Genomic DNA, 9,583 nt, shown 5'->3' with positions numbered 1-9,583 from the left:
TTAGGGGTGTTGGTGAAGAAGAAGGGCCTGTCCCCTCTTGCAAACTCTATAAATAATAATAGACTCAAATGATTGGCAGTGTTGCTCAAGTCTTCTATATTCTGCCTGATTTTTTGCCTACTTGTTCTATATATCACTGAGAAATTGGTGTTTAAAAAAACTCTAACCATGATTGTGAATTTTCCTAGCATCCTCTTTCTTCTCTCAGTTTTTGATTCACATATTCTGAAGCTCTTAGGCACATACACAATTACAAATATTAAGTCTTCTTGTTGAATTGACCCTCATCGTTATGACTGGTTCCTCTCTATCTCTGATAATACTCCTTGACTTGAGATCACTTTGGCCTAATATTATTCTTATGGTTAATGTTTTAATGGTATATCTTCATCCATCCAAATGGGAAGACGAAATAAAAGTGAGAAAAGTAAAAATGTTCAGTCTTTATATCTAAAGTGTCTCTCATAGACAGCATATAATTGAGTCTTGCCTTTTTATCTAGTCTTACAACCTCTTTTCACTGGAATGTTAATCCACTTATATGTAATGCAATTATTGAAACAGTTGCACTTAGATCTAGTACTCTGATTTTTTTTTATTTGCACTATTTGTTTTTTTCTTCCTTTGCTCCTATTTTTCTGCCTTCATTTAACTGATTTGAATATTTTTAGTATTCCATTTAAAATTTTTTATTGGCTAAGAAGCTATACCTCTTTGCATTATTTTTGGTGAATCTGTAGGGATTAAAATGTGCATCCTTAAATTTTCACAGTCTACATAGAGTTAATTTTGTACTACTTCACATCAAATGTAAAAATATTATACTTCTATTTACACTCCCCACCTCAAACTTTGTGTTATTATTGTCATACATGTTATACATACATACATTATAAACTTCACCATTCAGTGTTATAATTTTTGCCTTAAATAGTTATATGTCTTTTAAAGAAATTAAAAGAAGAAAAATTTGTAATATTTACCCACACATTTACTCTTTCTTGTGCCATTCAATTCCTTCTGTAGATCTGAGTTTCTAGATAGTCATTTCTCTTCAGACTGAAGAATTTGCTTATCATTTCTTGTAATGCAGGACTGCTGTGACTAATTCAGTTTTATTTTAAGCCTGAAAATTTCTTAATTTTGCCTTCACTTTTAAGAAACATTTTCACTGGTCATAACACTGGATTGACAGAACATTTTCTTCTTAGTTTTCAGCACTTAAATATGCTGTTTCATTGTCTGTTGGCCGCCATTGTTTCTGATAAGGAACAGTTATGTATATATCACTGTCAGCAGTTACATGCATCATTGCAATATGTATGAGTCATATGTAATGAGTCAATATTTTCAAGTGACTTTCAAGACTTTCTCTGTATCTTTGGATTCCACCAGTTTGACTATGATATTCCTAGGTGTGGCATTATTTGCATTTACCCTTCTTGGGTTTTGCTAAAATTCTTGGATTTTAAGTTTATGTTTTTCACCAGTTTTGGAAAAATTTTAGGCATGATGTCTTCACATACTTCTTGTGTTCTCTCACTATTTTTTGGTCATTCTAGTCTTACAGTTACATGCGTTTTAGACTATAAGCATACTTTGCTGTATTGTGTTTTGCTTTATAATGCTTCACAGATATTGTATTTTTTATAAATTGAAGGTTTGTGGCAACCCTGCATCTAGCAAGTCTATTGGTGCAATTTTTCCAACAGCATTTGCTTACTTAAGGTCTCTGCATTACATTTTTGTAATTCTCACAATATTTCAAACTTTTTCATTATTATTATATATGTTATGGTGATCTTTGATGTTACTACTGTAATTTTTTGGGGACAACACGAATTGCACCCATATACAATGGCAAATTTAACTGATAATTGTGTGTGTTCTGACTTCTCCACTGACTGGCCATTTCTCTATCTCTCTCCCTCTCCTTCAGCCTCCCTAATTTCAACAATATTGAAATTAGGCCGATTAATAACCCTACAATGGCCTCTAAGTGTTCAAGTGAAAAAGAGAGTTGCATGTCTCTTACTTTAAATCAAAAGCTAGAAATGATCAAGCTTAGTAAGGAAGGCATATTGAAAGCCAAGACAGGCTGAAAGCTAGGCTTCTTACACCAAAGAGTTAGCCAAGTTGTGGATGCAAAGGAAAAGTTCTTAAAGGAAATTAAAAGTGCTACTTCAGTGAACTCATGAATGATAAGTGAAACATCCTTCTTGTTGATATGAAGAAAGTTTTAGCGGTCTGGATAGAAGATCAAACCCCCTTAAGACACAACAACCCCCTTAAGACAAAGTTGAATCCAGAACAAGGCCCTAACTCTCTTCAAGTCTATGAAGGCTGAGAGAGGTGAGGAAGTTTGAAGCTAGCAGAGGTTGGTTCATGAGGTTTAAGCCACCTCTATAACATAAAAGTGCAAAGTGAAGAAGCTGATGTAGAAGCTGTAGCAAGTTGTCCAGAAGATATAGCTAAGATAATTCAGGAAGGTAGCTATATTAGACAACAGATTTTCAATGTAAACACAACAGCCTTCTATTGGAAGAAGATGCCATCTGGGACTTTTATAGCTAGAGAGGAGAAGTCAATGTCTGGCTTCAAAGTTTCAAAGGACAGACTGACTCTCTTGTTAGGGGCTAATGCAGCTGGTGAATTTAAGTTGAAGCCAATTTACCATTCTGAAAATTCTAAGGCCCTTAACAATTGTGCTAACTTAACTCTGTTTGTGCTCTATAAATGGAACAATAAAGCCTGTATGACAGCACGTCTGTTTACTACATGGTTTGCTGAATATTTTAAGCCCACTGCTGAAAACTACTGCTCAGAAAAAAAAATTCTCTTCAAAATATTACTGCTCATTGACAATACACCAGGTCACCTGAGGGATCTGATGGAGATATACAATGAGATTAATGTTTTCATGCCTGCTAACACAACATCTATTCCTCAGCCCATGGATCAAAGAGTAATTTCAACTTTCAATTCTTATCATTTAAGCAATACATTTTGTAAGCTGGGTTTTTTTTCTCTTAGTTTTTCCCCTGTTCTATTGACTTCTCTTCACATTCACTAATTTCCAATCTCGTATTAAGCCCATTCAGTTCAAATTTTTCATTTCAAATACTGTATTTTCAGTTTTATAGTTTCCATTTGGTCTTCTTTTATAATTTCCATTTCTCTGCTGAGATTCTCCATCTGTTCATTCATTATGAAATATTTTTGTTCCAACCCATGAAAATATTTACAACAGCCTTAACAAAAAACTTCTCCATTAATTCAAACATCTGAGTCATCTTGTGGTTGGTTTCTCTTTACTACTTTCTATCTTGTCTGTGGGTCACATTTTCCTGTTTCTTTACATTTCAATTCATACTGATCATTATGAATTATGCATTTTAATATCCTGGATTCTGTCAGTTTTTCCTATGGTGTTGATTTTTGTTCTAGTAGTCAGTTAACTTGATTGGATTCAAATTCCAAACTCTGGCTCTTCTGTAAGCAGCTGAAATGTCTACTCAGTTTTGCTTTCTGGCAAGTCTGCTGCATTCCCCCATGTATGCATAGTTCAGGGACCAATCAAAGTGGGGTTTATCTGCTGGTTTGGGGGCCTCCACCTCAATTAGCTCCCTTTCCAGAAAGCCTTTTCCTCACTTATCTTCTACCTTGGCAATATCAAACTCCATTCTTTGACTCCTCCAGCCAGTAAGACTGCAAATTTCTGCTTGAATTCCAGCCATTCCATGTCACTCTCAAAGAGAATGACCTCAGGCAGAAAATTCATAAATGTAAAACTCACCCAGAGCAGTTTCCCTTTTCAAGTGTCTATATTCCTGTTTCTGCCTGCTTTTGGTCACTCTCCAGTGCCTTCAACTAGATGTTTTTTACTTCACCAAGAATTTGTTATTCTTCTCTGCATAGCGGTTTGTCTAATACAAGCTACTCTACCACTAACTGAAGTAACACCCCCTATATATAGTTTTTTAAGATAAAATAATACCTAACTCCAGCTTATTTGAATAGAAAACATAAAAAAAACAGTTCCCGGGGACTTCTCAGGTGGTCCAGTGGTTAAGACTCCACGCTTCCAATGCAGGGGGCGTGGGTTCCATCCCTGGTCAGGGAACTAAGATCCCACATGTCATGTGGCAACTAAGCCTGTGTGCTGCAACTACTGAGCCCGCATGCTCTGGAGTCCATACGCCACAACTAGAGAAACCCACGCGCCACAATGAAGAGCCCATGCAGCCAAAAAAATAAAAATAAACAGTTCCCCACTTTCTAGTGAACAAATGTTTAAAATATATGCATTTAACTCCCACAAATACAAAGACCAAAAAAAAAAGGTAATTCTTTTATTATATGTTAAAACTACCCTCTTCCCTTTAAAAATACACAGAAATTCTACTGCAGTAACTTCTACTCTTACTTCACAGGCTTATTCTAACTTCCTAGTAGAGCCCTTCTTCCTGTTATACCACAATAGCTAGAGAATATAAGAGGTTATCAGTCATGTCACTCAGTAGTTGCTGAAAAATACAGTTGGCTTCCTTATCATGTATCAGTTATTACTTTTCAAGTAGGGGAGATGGTTACAGTAGACCTTATTGACAAGCTAACCCAACTTGATATTCACCCTCCTCCTCCATTCCATCTCCATCACAGAAGTTGAAAAAACTAAATACTCAGCTATAGTTCCCTTTGCAGCTAGAAGTGGGCATGTGACAAGTTTTGGCCAATGATAAATAAATGGAATTTTACTAGATGACATCTAGGAAAGCATTTTTTTTCCTGATAGAAAGAAAAGATGTCATTAGCACAGCTCCTGCCCCTGTCTACCTATCTTTAAAGCAGTCACAATGCCAATGCCTGGAATTTGCAAGCATGAAAGAATGACCATAAGGATGGTTCTATCATTCAGTGCCATTGAACCAAAGCTAGCAGCCTCCCAACTCCAGAAATCCTCAGTAAGAGGATTCATTTAAAGTACTAATAGGTTTTCCTTACATACAGCCAAAATTACTTCTAACTGCTATAGAAATCCATTTCCTTCATAGCACATTTATTCTAATTTATATCCCCAATGCCTGTTACAGTGCCTGGAACACAGAATTTAGTCATTGTTAAATTAATATATGTCTATAATTTATAGTAAAATTAAGATTTAAAACCAATTCAAATTTAAAATATAATCTTGGAAGTCAAAAATTTTTTCAAATTTCCATTTCTCCCAATACTTTCTAATGAGCTCATTGTTGATGACAATCACATGTTCACATTACTATATCATCCTTCACAGAATGTTGACTTTGCAGTTGGTTTGGAATTTTCTTTAAAAATTCTCCCAAAATGTATAAAACATATTTGCAAATGTTAGATTCGAGGGCAAGCATTCCTGTATGAACCTTTCTTATGATTTTAATGTCCTTACTTAAATTTCTAGCAATTCTTCATCTCATTTGTGAAGATTTAGTTCATCTCTCTTAACCTGACCTTAGATACATTTTTTTCAGATTTTCAAAGACGTTTCTTACCATAGAACATTGTAATAATTATAAAATTGCCAAAGCAAAACATTGCAATATCTAAAACTCTGAGATTTAGATTCTGTGATTTTGATTCTATTTTTCACTAGTTATGAAAAGCTGCGTTTAAAAATATTATAATGCTTAGAGAAATCTAAATCATTGAACTTTTAGAAAACATTAACTCCATGGAGAATAATCTGTTTATTTTCATTAATATGTTTCCATGCAGTTTATAATTTTAAAATAAAACTTTTCTAGTAGCATAATTTCTCATCCTGAATGTAAATATTCTCAAAGTAGAAGTAAGTGGTGGTTAACTTGCAGTATTATTCAGTAAATATTTTTGTTAAAACCCTCAGTATTTTAAATCACAGAAAGTAGTTATGGATGAACCATGTTTTGGTTGTTTAAAGAATCAAAGGGAACATAATGGAAAGTTTCTCTTATTGCTGTGCTACTCAGAACAAACTGATCTCATCCTGGTGAGGTTTTGTGGTGTGATTGACACCAAGGCTTCTGTGTAAGGTGTGAAAACAATGCATCAACCCTGCCCAGAACACAAACATGTGGTTTATAAATCGTGAGAATGGCTTCAAAAGAAAACATGGAGACAACTGAGTCCAAGGGCTTCTGAAATGAAGACACCCATGTATCAGAGAGCAAAAAAATAGTTTCTAAAGTAAGTGAACACTTTCCTGGGATAGTGGAGTTCCCTGACTCCTTCCTAGGCTCTGAAGAAGTCAGGGAATTCTAAGGTTGAAGAAGTTCAGTAACTTGGTTTTTAATCCTCAGCCCGTAGCAATAGACAACAGAGATATAGATAGATATAGTGTGAATATAGATATATAGATGCCTGTGGTTAAGATATATTAATCAAAGAGAATAATGTTTAGCCAAAAATCTCTAATTCCAACCTATGGCTATTCAATTTTATGCAAAGGGCCAGAGTTATTTCTTATTTAATAATTAAATATTCTAATGTATGTCCTTCCATCAGATGGACAACTTAGACACTAAGTAGAAAGTATTCCTTACTTCCATAAAGGATTTTTTTTACTTATTTTTATTCTGTCTTATGAGTTTAATCTCACTTGTCTGAAATAACAAGACTGGACATGGGCAGAGCTCAGAAGTCTGAAGTGGACCATGGGTTTCTTTGAACAATAATTAATCTCTATTCCAAGTAATTTGCATCATTCAATTCTCCAAATTTCTAGGAAATATTTACCCACCAATTGCAAGCCACAAAACAATGCAAAAGCACAAAAGAACAAAGAAACAAAAAAGATATAAAACCTACCCTGACCATAGCAGACACTAGGAAATAGTCATACAATTTCTTGTCTTAAGAAAGTCTAAGAAATTTAAAGAAGAAAAGGTCTAGCAAAGTGAAAAGTATCCCATTTCAAGGACAATCCAAAGAAAGCATTCATTACATGTAAACACTTTTATATTCTGACTTTTTTTAAAAAAAAAGATAAGTAAGAGATTCTGGAGACATTATTTGGTAATGATTGTGGATCAAATTTCTGACTCGAAAGAGTTCTATTTTCTATCTCTTAGCCAAACTTATAGATTTGGCCATTTGATGAATGAGGCCCTCAAATTATAAGATTTTCATGAACTGCAGAACTGTGTCTTTAACAAAAATACTACATAAGAAAAAAAAAGTTGGACTTAGGCACAACTATCCTATTCTGAGACTTTGCTAAACTCTGATATACATAATAACTAAATTGGCTGGGAACTGAAGACTTGCTGTCTTTAATTTCACTTTTATGCAAAGGCGAGAATGTCATTCATTCAGGCATCAATCTTAACTAAGACTTCTTGGTGCGGGGTGGGGCGGGGGGGGATGGCCGAGCAGGTGACCAAGTCGGGGGTGTTCGTGTGTCTGGGTAACATCTGTCTATTACCCACGGCAGAAGCAGTCTTCAGGAAACTTGTAACTGATCAAAACGTTTCAGATACTTGGAGGATGGACAGTGCAGCGACGTCCACGTATGAACTAGGAAACCCTCCGGATTATCGGGGGCAGGTTTGCATGAAGAAGCATGGTACTCCCATGAGTCACGTTGCCCGGCAGGTTACCAAAGAAGACTTTGCCGCTGCTTTTGACTGTATACTAAGTATGGATGAAAGCAACCGTAGAGATTTGAATAGAAAAAGTAACCAAGTTAAAAACTGTAGAGCGAAAATTGAACTACTTGGGAGCTACGAGCCACAAAAACAACTCATTTTTGAAGATCGCTATGACGGCAGTAATGCTCACTTTGAGACCATCTACCAGCAGTGCGTGCGGTGCTGCAGAGTTGCCCTGGAGAAGGTTCGCTGACCCGGGTCCCGTCCTGCGCGGCCCAAGCTCATCCCCACAGCCCGGCGGCTCAGTCGAGTGTCACAGTGTCACTCTTCCCTAGCTCAAGGCCACAGGCCTTTCTTCCGTTGACTCACTGTTTCTTACCTTAAAAAATAATTGTAGATGGAAATCAGTTGTGTTTGGTGGAAGAATAAATAAAAATTTTTGATTCAGACAGTTTAGGAGGTGAAGAAGAATCAGAAGGCAGTGTTTCCACTGTCTATTTTGGATGATGTGTGATGTTTGCCCGTCGGCTCAGGGTCAGGCAGTCGTCCTGGCAGAGTAAGTGCATAAGTAAGCAAGTTGCTTCCACTTGAGTCATCTGTTCATGGAAGAGGCTGGAGGCCCTGCAGCCACCGGGGCCTTGCCCCCCCTACCTCCATCTTCAGCAGAGTGTGGGTTCTCTGCCTTGGGGCTGCAGCCCCAAGACAGGTCCCCGTGTGGAGGGCTAGATGAGCAATAGCTCTCCTCCACTCCCTGTTTATAGTTGGTGACCCGAAATCCTGGGTGGACACAGTCACAGATCGGTCTGAGTGACGGTCGCTTAGAAGCAGGGAGAGTTCAGAGGAACAACTTGCAGTCCTCGGTATCGTGAGGGTCCCTGGTGGGAGACATTGAGTCTTGAACCCACTTGGGCCTGAGGGATGAGCAAGGCAGCTTTCCCACCAGGCCACCAGGGGTGGCAGAGGCAGAAACACGGGGATGTCTTGGCAAGAAAACTGAGCAAACTTGTGTCTGGCTTCCTGTGGAATTGCTCCATGAGATTCTTATACTGAAAACTTGAGAGGTTAAGTGGATTGAGAATTTGATAATGGTACCCCTAAAAAGTAAAGAATTGAGAAAAAATGTTTAACTGCAACTAGAACATAGGAAAGTAAGGCACTTCAAAAGTTACACCCTAGTGCCCTAATCATTCAGTAATTGCTTAATAATCTCAAAGTAAAGAAATTTCTTACTCTTTTCTGTTCCTTTATGTTCATAAATAAATCTCGATAGTTTGTTTTCTTTAATGCGTACATATATATATATGTCTTAACTTAAATACGGATTCTCAGACAAATCCTAGGATTCTTAAGTTGACTTTGTCCTTACAGCTGTATCCAGACTAGGAGTCATACAAACAGAGAAACTCATTGCTGAATTCACGTGTCTTTTAAAAATTAGATCCAATCAGATTTGTTCAAAATATACCTGCCTATACAAATCTGGAGCTTCTTGGAAGTCTTAAGGTCACTCTTAATTTAGTGTTTCCATTACAAAGTCATACAGGAAATACAGATGCAACCTTATTTGAAATATTCACTACCAAATCAGGTTCTATCTTAAGAAATATGTCAAAATATATAACGCCACTCTCTTTAAAAAATGCTGATTTAATTGTCCCTTCCAAGAATTCATAGCCTTCCCATTTTATTTATTTATGCCTTTTATATTCTGTGACATTCTGCCAGTATTTCAATCTCTTCATAGGTTTGTAACTCACGAATTCCCAATGATGAACGTCTTCGGAAGTAAAGAGTCACTTTGAAGATTTCATTATAACAACAACAAAAAAAAAGACTTCTCACTTTTCAAAAGAGGCCCTTATTCTACTTTTGGACTGGTTGTTATATTATAAACATCTGCCCTTAATAAGTATCCTAGTTATACCAGAAAATATCCGGTGAATACATCTTTGAAATTTCATCTGCCAGTGTTTATT

General features: G+C 36.5%; 1 pseudogene; it reads left to right on the top strand.

Annotated features, from left to right (window-relative positions):
* The first annotated feature begins 7,377 nt into the window (after positions 1–7,377).
* Positions 7,378–7,860, top strand: LOC137769511 (low molecular weight phosphotyrosine protein phosphatase pseudogene; annotated as a pseudogene).
* Positions 7,861–9,583: the final 1,723 nt, after the last annotated feature.

The sequence above is a fragment of the Eschrichtius robustus genome, chromosome 9 (genome assembly GCF_028021215.1).
Source record: "Eschrichtius robustus isolate mEscRob2 chromosome 9, mEscRob2.pri, whole genome shotgun sequence".
Classification (NCBI taxonomy): Eukaryota; Metazoa; Chordata; class Mammalia; order Artiodactyla; family Eschrichtiidae; genus Eschrichtius; species Eschrichtius robustus.
The sequence above is the reverse complement of the archived record's forward strand: the minus strand, read 5'-3'. Positions and strand labels throughout refer to the sequence as shown.